This window comes from Ammospiza caudacuta, chromosome 5 (assembly GCF_027887145.1).
Source record: "Ammospiza caudacuta isolate bAmmCau1 chromosome 5, bAmmCau1.pri, whole genome shotgun sequence".
Taxonomy (NCBI): domain Eukaryota; kingdom Metazoa; phylum Chordata; class Aves; order Passeriformes; family Passerellidae; genus Ammospiza; species Ammospiza caudacuta.
In genome coordinates this window covers 4,998,541-5,013,543 of record NC_080597.1, presented here as the reverse complement: position 1 = coordinate 5,013,543, position 15,003 = coordinate 4,998,541, and positions in this window count along the sequence as shown.

Here is a 15,003-nt window from a genome sequence, read left to right as displayed (position 1 = left end):
TGGCAGGGGGGCTCAGAGCTCCATCAGCATTTTCCCTCCAAGGAGAGGGGCTCAGCACTCAGCACAATGTCACTGCTGCTGCTGGAGCTCAGCATGCAGATGAATAAGTGAAACTGCATCATTTCCTTCCAGCCCTCCACAGGTGCCCAGCCCAGTTCCCTGCTGCTGTCACCCCACCCTGCAGGTCTGGGAAGGGGAAGCACAAACCAAGTGAGCTGGTGAGTGTTAACACCCCACTGCTCTGGGGGCAAACAGCAGCCTGCCAAGGGCTCCTGGGCACGAGCTGGGAGCTTTGGGTGTTTGGGAAAGGGGCTCAGTGCCATCCAAGGCAGGTCCCAAGCTGTCACCAAGCCTTCTGTGCAAAGATTCCCAGAGCCTCAAGTTTATTGTTTGTATTCTTGTATTCTCTTCCTCTCCTACCCACAGGGACAAAAATGAGAGCAGACTAGGAGACCAAACCATCCTGGATTAGTAAGTGTACTTGACTCTCTCTCTGGGGGATGACTTTAGGGGGGGTGGAAGCCCAGTGCTACCATGGGAAGTCTTTTCTTGCTTTTTATGCTAGTCACATCAGGTTTCCTGCCCGACCTATGGTATCTGTCCATCCCCAGGCTGTGCTGGGTGATGGATACACAGGGGTCAGTATGCTTTTGGAGGGATTTGCCCTAGCATAAAAGCAGGCAAAATTCCTGTTCCTAGGAGCTATATTCCATATAAACATCCTCCCCACTCCCAGCCTCCTACTCCTCCCACCTGACTTCCCCAAACAGAACCAAAAGCCAACCATGTGTCTGTCCTTATCCCTCCACCTCTGTCCCTGGGGTCCATCCCACAGGATCTGAGTTCATCTGTGGTCACTCTGCAGCTGTGAGCATCCCCCTGACCTCTGCCAGGACATCCTGTGTGCCTGCATGTCAGCCATCCCCTCCTCTCCCTGCCTCTCCATTTCTGTGTGCCTGCATCACCCACAGGGCTCCACCATCACACACACACTTCAAGCACAATCAGTAAAAAGTGCAAGGCCTTGCAGGGACACTGCACCATGTTTCTCTTTCTCTCTCTGACCCCAGCCTCTCATAGAAGTCTCACCAGAAGAGACATTTTACATTGCATCCCAGAGCTATCTTTATTTTATACTTTTAAGGCTCCAGAAATATTTTGGAAGAGAGGATAGCAAGGGCTGGGGAGCACATCAGCAGATACACCTGACCTTCAGCTGCTCAGGAGTCACCCCATTTTGCATGGTTTCTTTTCCTCCTGTGCATGAGACAAGCAAGTCAGCATTTAGAATGGGTTTGTACTAAAAAATTAACAGTAGTGAGGAGCATTTGGGTTAAAACACAACTGGCCAAAAGTGCCTGTGTTGTAGCCAAGCTTCATCCTGCCTAGGCAAACATCCAAACTTTATTAAAGCCTTGAGATGTCAAAACAAGGCTTCTGCACAGTTCCCTTTAGAGGTACCTCCATGTACCATGCTGCAAATGCAGACACTGGCTCCAAGCCAGTCAGCACTAGCAGCCCTGCCAGCAAAACCTCATTCCCCCAAGCTCCTTAGGCAGGGCTGTGCTCTGCAGGGATTTGTGTTGCTCTCAGCTGTGGCAACACCTGAGCAACAGAGTTTAGAGCAAGGTGAAGGGTGCTCATCCCAGCAGGGCACACCCTGAACAGAGCCCAGCCACTTGTGATGGTTACAGACAAGGCTCAGGGCATTTCTGGCGTGCCTAGACTTGTTCATCCTGTTCTTCAGAGGCATTTCAGCCCAGCCCAGCACACTCCTGTCCCCTGGCACCTCCCACCCTCACCCTGCAGGTAGTACCCTCAAAGATCATTGAGTTCAACCCAGCCCTAACACCCCAACTGAACCCTGGCACCCAGTGCCACAATCAGGCTTTGTTAAACACATCCAGGGATGGTGACTCCACCACCTCCGTGGGCAGCCATTCCAGAGCTTTATCATTCTTTCTGTGAAAAACTTTTTCCTAATATGCAACCTATATTTCTCTTGGTGCAGCTTGAGACTGTGTGCTCTGGTTCTGTCAGTTCCTGGAGAAAGAGCCCAGCCCCAGCTGAGCACAGGCACCTTTCAGGAGCTGTAGAGAGTGATAAGGTCACCCCTGAGTCTCCTTTTCTCCAGGCTCACCATCTGCCTGAAATTCCCCTTTCCTGTGGCCTCCTTCAGTCTGAGATTTTGTAAGGGGCACAAGGGTGCAGGAGTGCTGCTGCCCACTGCTACTTTAAATTATAATTTGGGAAAGCTTCTTCCTTTCTGTTCTGCCTGACCAATATGTCCTCTGCAGACACAGGGTGACTCTTTCCTGCTGTGGTTTACCTCTGCCAGGCAAAATGACAGGCACCATCAGGGATGTGGGCATCAATCAGGGCTGGCTCCATGGGGGAAGGTGAGCCTGGAGCTGTGGGTGGCAGAAGGCAGGCGTGGGGCAGTGACAGAGGTGCAGGGACACAGTCCCCAGGCAAGAAGAGCAGAGCAGATCTGGGGATGGCAGCCAGGTTCAGGCACAGCACAGTGCCTGCCAGGCCAGCCCACGGTGACGAGACACAACCAAGGTCAGCTCAGGGGCTGAAGTCCACAGGTCAGGGTCCACACAAACAGGGTCCATGGCACAGCTGATGGGGCAAGGCAGCCCAGCTGGGAGCAAGGGCAAGACCCCAGGCAGGGAGCAGCCTGACAGCCCTCACCAGGGCTTTTTATAGAGCTCTCTTGGACATCAGGCTCTTGTGGGATTATCTAAGCCAGCCCTGAACCCAGGCAGTCAAACCCCCAGGGGATGATCTCAGAGCCCTGGCTGCAGCCACCATGCTGTGTGAGCCTTCTGAAGGCAGGGGGAGATGCAAGGGATGAATTTAATCTGCTGCCAATCCCCAGGCTGAGGCACCACAGCTCCTGAAATGCTGATGGAAACAGCAGTGGGCATTTTAAAGTGAAAGGTCTTTAGCAGACAACCCTCTGCCTTCTGCAGCAGTGAATTTCTCCACTTTTATAATGATTACATGGAAAGAACGTGGAAATTTGCTGTTAAGAAAGGGAGCAAATAGTGAAATTGTAAACTGCTTTAAAGTAGCTGTTTTAACAAAGTTGTGAAACCAAGCTGGGGACAGAAGTGAGTGCAGTGCACAGGAGGGAGCACTGTCTCAGGGATAATATGTGTGACCTTCTTAAGCTAAAACAATATGCAGATTTTCACTCTGGAGAGGGAGAACTATCAGCCAAACCAAGCTTCTAACTGACCAGTGGTTCTGGTATTTTGTGTTTATTCACCCTGCTGTGAGTTGATCTGATCCAGATCCTGTCTGCATCTCTTTCAGGTGTTCCAAACCCACTTCTGGGAGACAGCAGGAAAGATGAAACACTCAGCATCCTCACCAGTCCCTGAGGAGGAGAGATGGCTAGCAGCCACCAGCAGCCTTTCTGGACCAAGATAATGATGTGTCAAGGTACAAAAGTGTGCTAGGTTCACATTTTAGCCTAAATAGCTGTAATTCCCAGCACAGGATGGGGGGCAAAGGGAATTCACTGAGGCAGTCAGGCTCTCCAGCAGCCTTGGTACACAGTGGAAATTAATCACTGAGCTCAGGGAAGCACACCTTAAATGAAAAAAAAAAAACAAACACCAGCAACTTTGCTGAGGCATCACCCTAAATGGAAAAATCAAACTATGCACATCCAGCCTGTTTGAATGACACTGTAATTAAAACTTAATGAAAAGTGCCATTTATCAATGAGCTTTATTAACCTTGTCTAAAACCATTTGGACAAATTAAAACTCCTCTTGGTCTTTTCCTGCCGCACTCCTGCTAAAAGCGGCGAGTCACGAAACAAATCAATAATGCTGGCCACATTGGTTCTTTGTTCAGGGCAGGAGAAAGCCTTGCTGCTGCTGCAAAGCTTTAGCTGGCATGGCTTCAGCCACGGGGCTGCTGCTCCTGGCCTCTGCCAGGGCCCCTGCTGGCAAGCCCCAGCAGAGATTGCCAGGGTACTTACATGGGCACATAAAGAGCGCTCCCAGGAGTGCTGCGGGGAGCAGCTGTCCCTGCCCGGGGGACATTTGCAGGTTATTTGCATGAGCAGATATCAATCTATGCCCCAGAGAGCTCTGCCAAGGCCCTGCTGGCACACAGCAGGGGCTGTGCCAGGGTACTCACCCAGCACAAGGGCTGCCACACACCCTGTGTGTGCCCTTGCAGGGCGCTCCTGGCACTGCTCCTCCCGGGACCAGAACCACACAGGGCCCTGCAGCCCTGCTGGGTCCCTTTCTGCTGTTCCTCAGCTCTGTAAAGCAGAAACACTGTCAGACCCTGAGCTCTTCCCTTCCCTCCCCTCAGCCAGCTGTGTCTGTCCCTCTCCAGCCCCACGACAGCTGAGCAGCTCAGCACTGTGCCACCTGCTCCCCACCTCCAACAGATCCCCTGCAAATCCCAGGCACAGCCTCCCCAGGGATGCTCAGAGCTTTGCCTCCAGTGCTTCACCCTCCTCCTGCACGGCTCCAGCCCCACTCAAGCTGTGTGCAGTGGCCAGGAAAGAAGTGAAAGCCTTGGAAGGAACTAAATCCACCTGGCTGAGGCAGGCTCACACGGGTTGTTTGCCTTGCTCAGGCTGCAACCCTCATGCTTCCCCTGGGGTCCTGCTGTGCCTGGGGCTGCTCTTCTCCCCCTTCACTCCTCTGCTGTATTGGCAGCACTTGTGTGGAAACCACTGAGAGTGTGGATGTAGGGGGCAACTCCAGTGGTTCTCACACAATCAAGCAGACACCAGGCTGGGCCCTTTTTAGGTGCTGACAAACCCTTGGTCTCTGTTCCAGCCCAGGGGAATTGTGTCACTGGACCAGCAGCCCTTCAGCACCTGCAGCTGGCACACTGCAGGGCTGTTCAAACAGGTAAAGCACTTCTAGAGAGAAAACATCCAGGAGCTTTCTCTTTGGGAGTGCCACTGCTGCAGCAGAGCCAGTGAAATCAACCTCTGGGAGAAACCAGTAAGAGGAAAGTTTGCCTGTCTGCTTCCCACCTAAGTAGTTAAGCTGTGGAACTTGCTGCCCCAAGACATTTGTTTAAGGCAAAGGATTTCTTTGCACCTTTTCATAAGTGCCCAACATGAGTACTTACAGGGGTCAGGACTTGGTGAACACCACCCCTCCAACCTTGCATTGCCCTTAGGATTACAGAGGGAATATTTGATGCTCAGCTGTTTAAACAAAATAGAAAAACTGATTTGATAAGACTAACTCTTGCTCTCCTCTAGATTTTTGGTTTTGCATCATGGGCAGGGACACAAAATTCTTCAGTAGGTACAAGCAGGAGAACATCCCTACTGATGAAGCACTTCCCAAACTCCACTGGGAAAGGTTGAATTCAGCTTTGGCAAGCAGGGCTTGCATCACTAGCAGCCTTTGTTACTTTAATTATAGCTTTTAATATTGCTTATAAAAATGTTTGAGACCTGCTGAACTCTTTTCTGAATCCTGCTGAGACCCCTGGGCTCCATCACACATGGCAGAAGCACATTCCATAGGTAAATGTGCACAGTGTGGAAAGGGACTGCCTCCAATTGCCCTCATATGATTTCTAATGTAATTGAATATCTCTGGTTTTCACACAATGAAACCCAGAGATGAGTTCCCAGTGAATCTTTTTGAGCTGCTCATTCTTTCATGGAGCTTTATCAAGCTGCAACCACAGTGACTTTTACCCAACTCTGTCTGGGGACTCAGCTTTTGTTTTTACTGTGGGTTCTGCTTCCTATTTGCATTTATAATGATAAATAAGCACTCTGTCTAGTGTCAAAAATAAGTTCTTGATGCTCTTACCTTTTCTGCACTTTGGGTTTGTCAGTTTTCTTGCAATAGCAATGCCAGTGTAGGAGATTGATCTGAAGTGTTAGTGAGCAAAATTTGCCATGTTGATAAGTGCTTATGAAGAGAAAAACCCCACTAAAGCCCCAGGCCTTCTGTTTAGTTTGCAGGGTTGCAGAACATAAAAATCCCTCCCTGTTTAATAAATTGAGCCAATGTAGTCCAGAGCAACTAAGAGACAGATGTGGAACCCTATGATGCCAGCACTACAGACTCCCTTTTCAAGCTAGAACAATACTTTAAAATGAACAATTCATTACTCAGATCTGTGAAAAGCAAATGAAGCTCAGCCTTTCCTAATCTTGACATTTTCCAGACTACTGGCCAAATCCATGGGTAGAACATTTCATGTTGGTAAAATAGAGGAAATAAGACAAGGACTGTTTTTTTGCTGTCAGTCATGGTTTAAAATATAATAGGATAAAATCTTTATTTTATTTTAAGTGCTGAAGTCACCAAAGGAAGCAAACCCACATCTTGATTTTATACAGAACTTGCTCTGTAGGATGGCATTGTCTTTAAAGGTGGTTGAGCTTCCAGCTTTCTCCCTCTGTTTGAGGTGGGTTTTTTTAAAACAGTAGTTTCAAGGAATTTGTTTGCACTAATTCACTCTTCACAAACATTAAAGCCTTTCATTTATCTCTGAGATCCTCTGTCAAGTTGTCTGGCTGTGAAGAGCATCACAGTGTGCTTCTAACAGGAAAAAAAGGTGAGCAGTTGTCTTGTCTGTGTGTCTCTGCAGGAAATGAGCCCAAGAATTGAACTGTGGCCTGGGTCAGTGTTGTGAGTTCTCTTGAGTGCAAGGCTTCTCCATTAAAGATTTTTCCCTTTCTTCTAACATGGTTTGTTAGCTTTATAAAAGGAGACCTAAGGATGTGACTTAACCTTGCAGGAGGAAGGAAACCTCAAATTCAGGCTGTGCTCCCATTCTGAACTTAACAGCAAATCTCTGCAGAGGGTTCAGTATTCTTGCTAAATCAATACAGATTTATTTTTTTACTGTGCATGGAAAATAGGGAAAGCCTGGCTGTGTGTGAGTGTCCCCTGATTTATGGAAAAGACATTTGCTTAATGACATCTTCTGGGGGTGCTGGCATTGGCCCTGGGATTTGGGTGCCCTGGGATGGAATGTGAGGCTCCCCATGTCCCAGTCTGGCCCCAACACCCTCCCTGACTCCTCATGGGATGGAGAAAGGTTTGGTGGGCTGGAAGTTTTGGCCAGTTCCCAGAGGGGGGCTATGGATGGCAGTGAGACTTGGGGGAATGAGGGCGGTGCAAGGTGATCAGCAGGACAGAACTCCTCTAAGGAAAGACTGAATTGGGATTCTTCAGCCTGAAGAAGGCTCTAGGGAGAAGTTATTGTGGCCTTTTAGTACTGAAATAGGTTTTTATAAGAAATATAAATACAGGACACATTTTTTAGTGGGGTACGTTGTGATGGGACAAGCAGTACTGGTTTTAACTGAGAGAGACTAAATTTAGGCTAGGTAATAAGGACAATTTTTTTATGGTGAGGGTGGTGAAGCACTGGAACAGGTTGCACATGGAAGTTGTTGATTCCCCATCCCTGGAAATATTCAGGGTCAGGCTGGATGGGGCTCTGAGCAGTATGATGTAGCTGAAGGTCTCCCCTGTCATTGCAGGGCAGCTGGAGCTGAATAACCTTTAAAGGCCTCTCCCAACACAAACCTTTCTGTGGCCCTGTGACACATTCCCCTTCAGAGGGCTGGCTGGCCGAGAATGCCTTTCTGATATGGCTTATCTCTGCTGAATGACACCACAGAGTCCCAGAGAATGAGGCACTGTGCATCTCTATTTCTAATAGAGACTAAAACTGGCCATGGTAAAGGCTTTATGGCTCTGAGTGTTCCCTGTCCTGATGCAGTCCCCAAAGACACAAACCAGAGGAAGGCTGAGTGAAAGCAAAGTGCAACAATTAGTAAGTTCATTCACCAGAAGGCCATTTGCATGTCCTATTGCAATACTGCTCCACTTGGGCACTGCAGGCTGTTTGGGCTGCCAGGGTCTGCTCACTGGCATAGCTTAACATCCTCTTTGCTGTGTGTTTTGTCCCTGTCCCCCCCAGTTCTGCCTGATACCTGACATTTTCTGCCAAGCAGTGTTAGTGCATTAGCCGCTTTTCAAATGATTGCTTCCCCATCGGGCAGGGTCTCTTCAGACAGGAGACCACGAGCCTCTCAGTTCCAAAGAGATTTTTCCCCTCTCCAGTTAGTGGTATTCCCTGAGCCCTGCTGATGAAAGACACAGATGTGTCTGCAGAGGAGGAGCTCTCAGTGCCTGCCTCATTCCCCAGAGCCCTCTTCAGCCAGTTTGATGTCTAAGTGGAAGGGAAGAAAACAAGCTGACAGTGGGGTTACCACCCAGATGATTTTCTGAATTGATTAGCTGCTTTTTCACAGGTCTCAGAGCCACACAAACAGCCACCTCCTTGGATCTCCCCAGCTAAGTAATGACCTGGGCTTGGAGAGCCCTAGAGAAAGACCAGCCATAATGATGTGCTGCTTCCTGTGAAGGAAACAAAGAAAAAGCCAGGGGAAAACAACATGAGGGGAACTAAATAGCAGCTAGAAAGAGGCAAGGGAAATGCAGCTTGCAAGAGAGAGGTGGAAAAGAAACACCTTTCAGCAGCAGCTGAAATTTGTACGTGAAGGAAAAGACAACTCAGACCACAACTTTCTGAGGTCAAGCCTGTGAGCACAGGGCAGGCTCCTCAGCAGCTGAAGGCCATCTTTGGGTGTGCTATGATAGAGGTGATGTTGTAATAAAACCCAGATCCCTTCGAGCTGTCACCTTCTGGCCAGCCCACTGCCACACGTGGGACAGCCAGGAGCAGCCTTAGAGCTCTGGCCATCGCCTCCCTGACCAGCATCACCTCCTGCACCCTAAACCTTCCCTGGCAAGCATCACCCCCTGACCTCCACCCCAACCCTTCCCTGACCAGCATCACCCCCTGATCTGCACCCCAACCCTTCCCTGACCAGCATCACCCCCTGACCTCCACCCCAACCCTTCCCTGACCAGCATCACCCCCTGCTCTGGGCTCCTGCACCCCAACCCTTCCCTGGCAGGCCATTTCAGCCCCGCTGGGCACAGTCCATGCTGCAGAGCCTCCCACCAGCGCTGCCCTCCATTCCCAGTCTCTGCCCTGCTGTTACTGGGTGGGGACAGCAGGCAGCAGCGCTGGCTCTCGGTTGTCAGTCCCTCTGTCTGTCTGTCAGTCTGACCGTGGTCTTGTGCCCCGATGGCAAAACCCTCTGGGATGTGCAAACGGGAGGGGCCAGGGCAGGAGTGCCCAGCCCAGCAGCTGTAATTGCTCCGCTTCTCCCAACATTCCTGCTGGGGAAGGCTCTCCTCCAGCATCCTCGGGCAGCACCGCTGAGGGGAAGATGCATCGCGGGTGGGGAGGGCGAGTGAAGCCCCTGCAGAGCACTTCGGGGTCCGTAAGTGTCCCACAGAACAGCCCTGGGCTGTGCCACACTCTGCTGAGGTGGGTGAGTTGTGCGAGTGGGGAGGCTTGGGCTGGCCTTTGAAGGATTTAGATCACACATTGAAAATCTGTCTTGGAATGGGAACAAATGGTCCAGCCTTGCTTATCTTTTACTCCTGCCTCCTTCTTGTACCGCGGAATAATGCAGATTAGAAGGGTGCTGTGGAGCCTCCTCCCTCTGCCCTGTCCCATCTGTGCTGTGCTATCCTGACAGAGGTTTTTAACTGGACCACAAGGAAGAAAAAAAAGCCAAAAAAACCCCAAAACAACCAAACAAAAACCAAAAAACAAAAGCCTACAAAAAACCACAAAAAAAAAAAAAAACCAAACAAAAAAATCCCACAAAAACAAACAAAACTCCCTCCAAAAACCCAAAACAAAACAAAAAAAACCCACCAAAGCTAGAAACAAACCCCACAGCCTCTGTATTTCCTCTGCAAGTGCCGCAGCCCAGAACTGCAGCCTGCTGCTCTCAGTGCCTCTAATTAGCTAAGCAAGGCAGGCACTCGTTATTCCCACCTGGGTCACTCTGCAGCTGGGAAAGGGAGCCTTAAGCCCCACATGGCTCCAGAATAAATAGGTGAGAGGTGGATCTGTGCCCTGTGCCAGCCCCTGCTGGCAGCCTGGCCCCGGGTGCCTTTGGGTGGATGTGCTGGCTCTGCTCCTCTGCAGAGCTCCCAGGGAGGTGCTATCAGCTCAGATTTGGAGAGGCACTCTGGGAGGGGCAGATATTTGTCCCAGCACTGCAGTTTTAGCTGTTCTGGTGCTGTGAGTGCCCTGCTGGTGTGGCTCTGAGGGCAGGTCTCTGTGGGGAGACAAGGGAGGCTCTGGCACGGTGGGTTTGGCTGCAGTGATGGAGTTTGGCTTGACACTGATGTGCTGTTTCATAGCCTTAGCTTCAGAAACAGCTAAGAAAATCCATCTGCCAGCATAATTTTAAAAATTAGATGGGTTTTTTTGGCTAAAGTTATGGTGTAAGGCATAAGTGAACACCAGAACTATTCCCTGTGCTATCACACAACTATTTCTGTCCTTCCAGATCAAGTGCTTCTCAGATCAGCTGTTTTTTTCAGCTGTAGTTGTGCATCAAACTCCAGTGTAGAGCCCAAGGTGATGGGTAAAACACATACATGTGGGACAAATCAGTCTCAGGCAGTTTGGAGACTTTAAGTAAAGGCACTTACAGGCTGGATTCACCCACAATGGGCAGGTGGAGTGAGTTTTAGAATAGAAATAAGTGTTTGGTTCCTTGTTAAGTTCATTATTATTTTCAGGAAACTGGTGCTAAACCATAAAAGGCACTCTCTAGGAAAGGACAAGAGAAGGATGGGAGTGTCTGCTCTGCCTGGAGACAGGAGCTGGGGAAGAACACTGAGCACTGGTGAGTCCTCAAAAGCAAACCTGCCTCTGTCCTTCCCCTCTGTTACAAACAAACAGCTGCAGCAGCCAACAGCAGGAAAAGGATGGGGAGCACCCAAAATACTTCTTGACTCTGACCAAATCTTGGGACTGCAGAGTTCTGCCTTCCTCTGTGTCCCCACCCCCCAGGTGGGAGGAAATTTGGAGCTGTGGAGGCTGGCATGAAGGACACCCCTGTCAGAACTGGGATTTTGAGGCAGAATGATCACTGATACTAACAGCACTAAAAAAACCCAAAAGAATACTATTTTTGCCAGCTTTTTCCCTCCTTTTTTTTTTTTTGTTTTTCCTCAGCTGGATCAAAGGAATTAGTTTGGCTGGTTTCTCTTTTATTTCAAGTCATCTTTGCTTTTCTTTCTGTTTGTTAATCTTCCCCAGAATGGTCTTCAAAGTTGGGGTTGGAAAGGCTGCAGGGGAATTTTGGTTGTCTGGTTGGTTTATTAATATCACTGTTGTAATGGTATCTGAATGTTTTGCTCTATGAATTTTTGCTTGGCTTTGCTTTCAACTGGATTTCTATGATGCTGCTTCAGACAAGTGGTAGCCCTCTCTCATGGGAAAGGAAAATCAGTTGAACAAAGTATTTGCTTTGGAAAGATGAGGGTGGGGTTGTGATGACTGTTCAGACATTCTGAATTAGAAAGAGAACTGATAAATCCTGCACCATAAATCTCCCACCCGAGGTGGGTGAGAGAGTGCTTCTCTACCACATCTCTCACTGTGCCCAAACACTACCAAGGAGACTTTTAACCACCAGGACTGGCTAAAATCTATGTACAACGTTGCCTCTGAGAAGAGAGGACCCCTGAAAACTCCATCCCCTTCCCTCCCCAAATGCACATTTTCCCTGTGGAAACTGAGCTGTCCCCCCATGGAGTCTAGGTAAGGTTGCACATTTTGTGTTCCTGGTAGGAGCACAAACACTTGCTGGGGGTTTGTGGTGACAAGAGGTGGTGGCAGGATTTGCTGTTTGCCTGATGTGCTGGGTCTCTGATTTGAGTTTCTTAGCCCCCTCAGGCTCAGCTGTGGCTCTCTGCCAGGATTTGATCATATTTTCAGGACAGGATAAATTATGCTTTATTGCTTCATGTAACAGACCAGTATCATTTAGGATGGAAAAGACCTTTATGGCCATCAAGCCCAAGCATTACCCAGCACTGCCAAGCCATCTCCCCAGTGCCACATCTACATGTTTCAAATATCTCCAGTGCTGGTGACACAGCCACTTCCCTGGGCAGCCTGTTCCAGTGTTTGACAACCCTTTTGGTGAAGAAATTTTTCCTGATATCAAATCTAAACCTCTTGAGGTACGACTTGAAGCCATTTCCTCTTGTTATATCATTTGTTACCTGGGAAAAGAGACCAACACCTTGCTACAGCTTCCTTTCTGGTAGTTGTGGAGAGTGATAAGGTCCCCACTGAGGCTCCTTTTCTCCAGGCTGAATCTCCTGGAGATTCCTCATAAGGCTGTCCTTTGGGGGAGGGAGGGGATGTGCCCTGTAATTTAGTGACCATTCATTCTAAATGAGAAGGTTAATAGCTTGGCCACTTCATATTTTAACCCTAAGCTTTTCCCCCTCTCTAATTGTAAAGCATAATAGGTTTTATTTCCATATGGCTGTTCCCTGTGGAGCTCTGTCTGGATGTATAAATCAAAGCCTTCCTGCCACATTTTGGGGCTTGGGGGCAGGTTCTGCCCTCAGGAGAGCATGAAGTAGGGTCACCCAGCTGCCAGCAGAGTCACCCCGTTTTTCCTGCACTGCTGGGAGCAGGCAAGGCAGAGATGGCCACTCAGATAAATAACTGCAGCATGGTTGGGTGCTGAGGACTTTGCAAATGGGATTGCTGATCTGGGTGATTAACTTGGAGGGACTGGGTGTTTCTGGTACCATGGTCTAGCAGGGCAGGCAGTGTCCTGGGGGCTGGGGCACACACACAGAGCTGCTAGCATTCCTCCCTCTCCTCCCAGCAGGAAAATGAGGCTTAGGCATGAGGGTGAACCGGGAAGGCTGGGTGTGGGAAAGCCAAACCTCCAAAGCTGTGAAGTGCAGAAGGAGGAATAAATCAGCTGTCCCTTCTCCTGCCAATTTCTCCTTTCTCCGTTGCCTGTTTACTTGTATTTACTCTGGGCCACGGGTTTGAAACAAGCCAGTGCTTCCACAGGCGCAGCCGTTCCACCACAGGCAGGTGGTTTGCAGCAGGATCCTCATCTTGAACTCAGGGAAAAGCAGAAGTGCCCTGGCAGAGCTCTCTGGGGAGCTGGGAACAGGAACCTAGAGGTTCTTCTGGCCAAGGCTGTGATGTGTTTATCAGATCTCTGCTCAGGAGCCTGCAGCATCCTTCCTGCCTAACTGTAGTGATATCCTGCTGGCATGGGAACCTCTGGAGCTGAGCCTCAGGTGCTGGGTGAGAGCTGCTGAAAGTGGAGGAGTCAATGGATGACAGGGTCACTAACAGATGCAAGCAGGTCTCTTCTTTCCACTTCTGCACTGCTGGTTTAAACTGGGCTGGTGACAGAGAGAGCTGAGCAGCCTCTGTCACTGTGTGGCTGCATCCAGCCCTGGGGAGGCACTGAGCTGATTTTCTGAGCTGAGCACCAGGCTGAGGTACAGGGCTGTGCTTCTGGTGCCTTGGGGGATGAAAGTGATACCTGCAAAGTGTAAAGCCATTTCCCAGCCCCTGTGGAAATGCAGTGGGAGGAGCAGCCCCTGCCTCCAGTCGCTGGAGAGGCTGGGGTGAGAAGGGGTGCAGGCAGCCCCCTGCCCCACTTTCAGCATCCCAGGTCTTTTCTAGCAGCCCCTAGGATCAAGACTGTGCTCCTTTCTCTCTTCACCCAAGACAGAAAAAGCTGAGTATCTCAAAACTCCCCAGTTACAAGCAGGACTGCTCTGGGAAAGGTCTGGACATGACTCACTGGATTAGTCACTAGCTCTTTTATTTTGAGGCTGGGCACCTAAAATCCTTCAGCCCATGAATCTGCCAGCCATCCCCCATTTCCAGCTGCCTACAGTCACTTTCCTCCAAGTGACTTGACAGGTTTTGAAAGTCTTTGATGGACCTTGTTCAGGTTCCCTGACGCTGGAACCAACGTTGTGTCCAAACCAGTTTAAATTATGTTTATCCCAGGTCAATTTATTTACACATACCAAATTAGGCAAACCAGTAATAATGCTGCTTAACTGTTTCAAGAGCAGCTACATTAGGAATCTGGAAAGAAATAATTTTTGTTTTATGTCAGGGAGATTTTTCTACAAGTAAAGCAGACCTCACACTAAAGCCAATACTGGGAATATCAACTCCCTGCCCTTGGTATTTACAGAGAAACTGGATTAAGTCACTCCACCTCATGTAGAATAATAATGTTTAGCATGTAAGCAGCATTTTACAATTTCACAGCAATAAACACAGATACCATGGTAATGAGACCTGACAAGGCACTAGTATTAACTAATTAAGTATTGCAACTTTCCTGAGGTATCTAAATATGACCATTCCCATTTTATAGATGAGGAAAATACACCTGAATTGATTTACTCACAGTCACAGAGCAATTCAGTGAAAGAGCTGGGACCATGACTCAGTCCTGGTAATGTTTGGATGGCTGCTCAGCCCTCTGTGAGGCTCTGCCTTATTTCTAGACCTGTGCACCAGCACAGCCTGGTATCCCATCCTTAGCAAGATTTAGAGATCAATCACTTTCAACTTCTGCTGACTGCTGTGGAAGGAATGGGATTTGAATGCCTCTCTAGCCAAATGCAGCAGGAAAGTGTGGAGGTATTGGTGGTGTTGGAAATGGATGTGCTGAAGGCACAAGTTAGCACTGGAGAGCTGCACTGCCCACAGAAGCAGTGCAGCAGGAAAAGCAGCTGGCAGTGGGTGTCAAATGGAGCTTTGGAAAGGCTGTGTTGGCTGAAACCACCACGGGCTTTGCCTTTCCAGCCCCACCACAGCTCAGGAATTGGTGTGCACACAATTCTAGTCTGTATGGGCTCAGTGGTTCACACCAACACTGCATCTGTCCCAGAAACCTCGGTGGGAGCACAGCCTTGGCACCAGCACTGAGCAGGAGCTCCTTTCCTCTGTGCCGCTCACAGTGTGAGATCAGCAGCTTTACACAAGAGCTGCAGCTTTCCCTCACATCACCTCCTCAGGTCCAAGCTACAAAACCTGATCACCACAAAGAGACTCTCAGCCACTCTGCCAGCTCTGCTC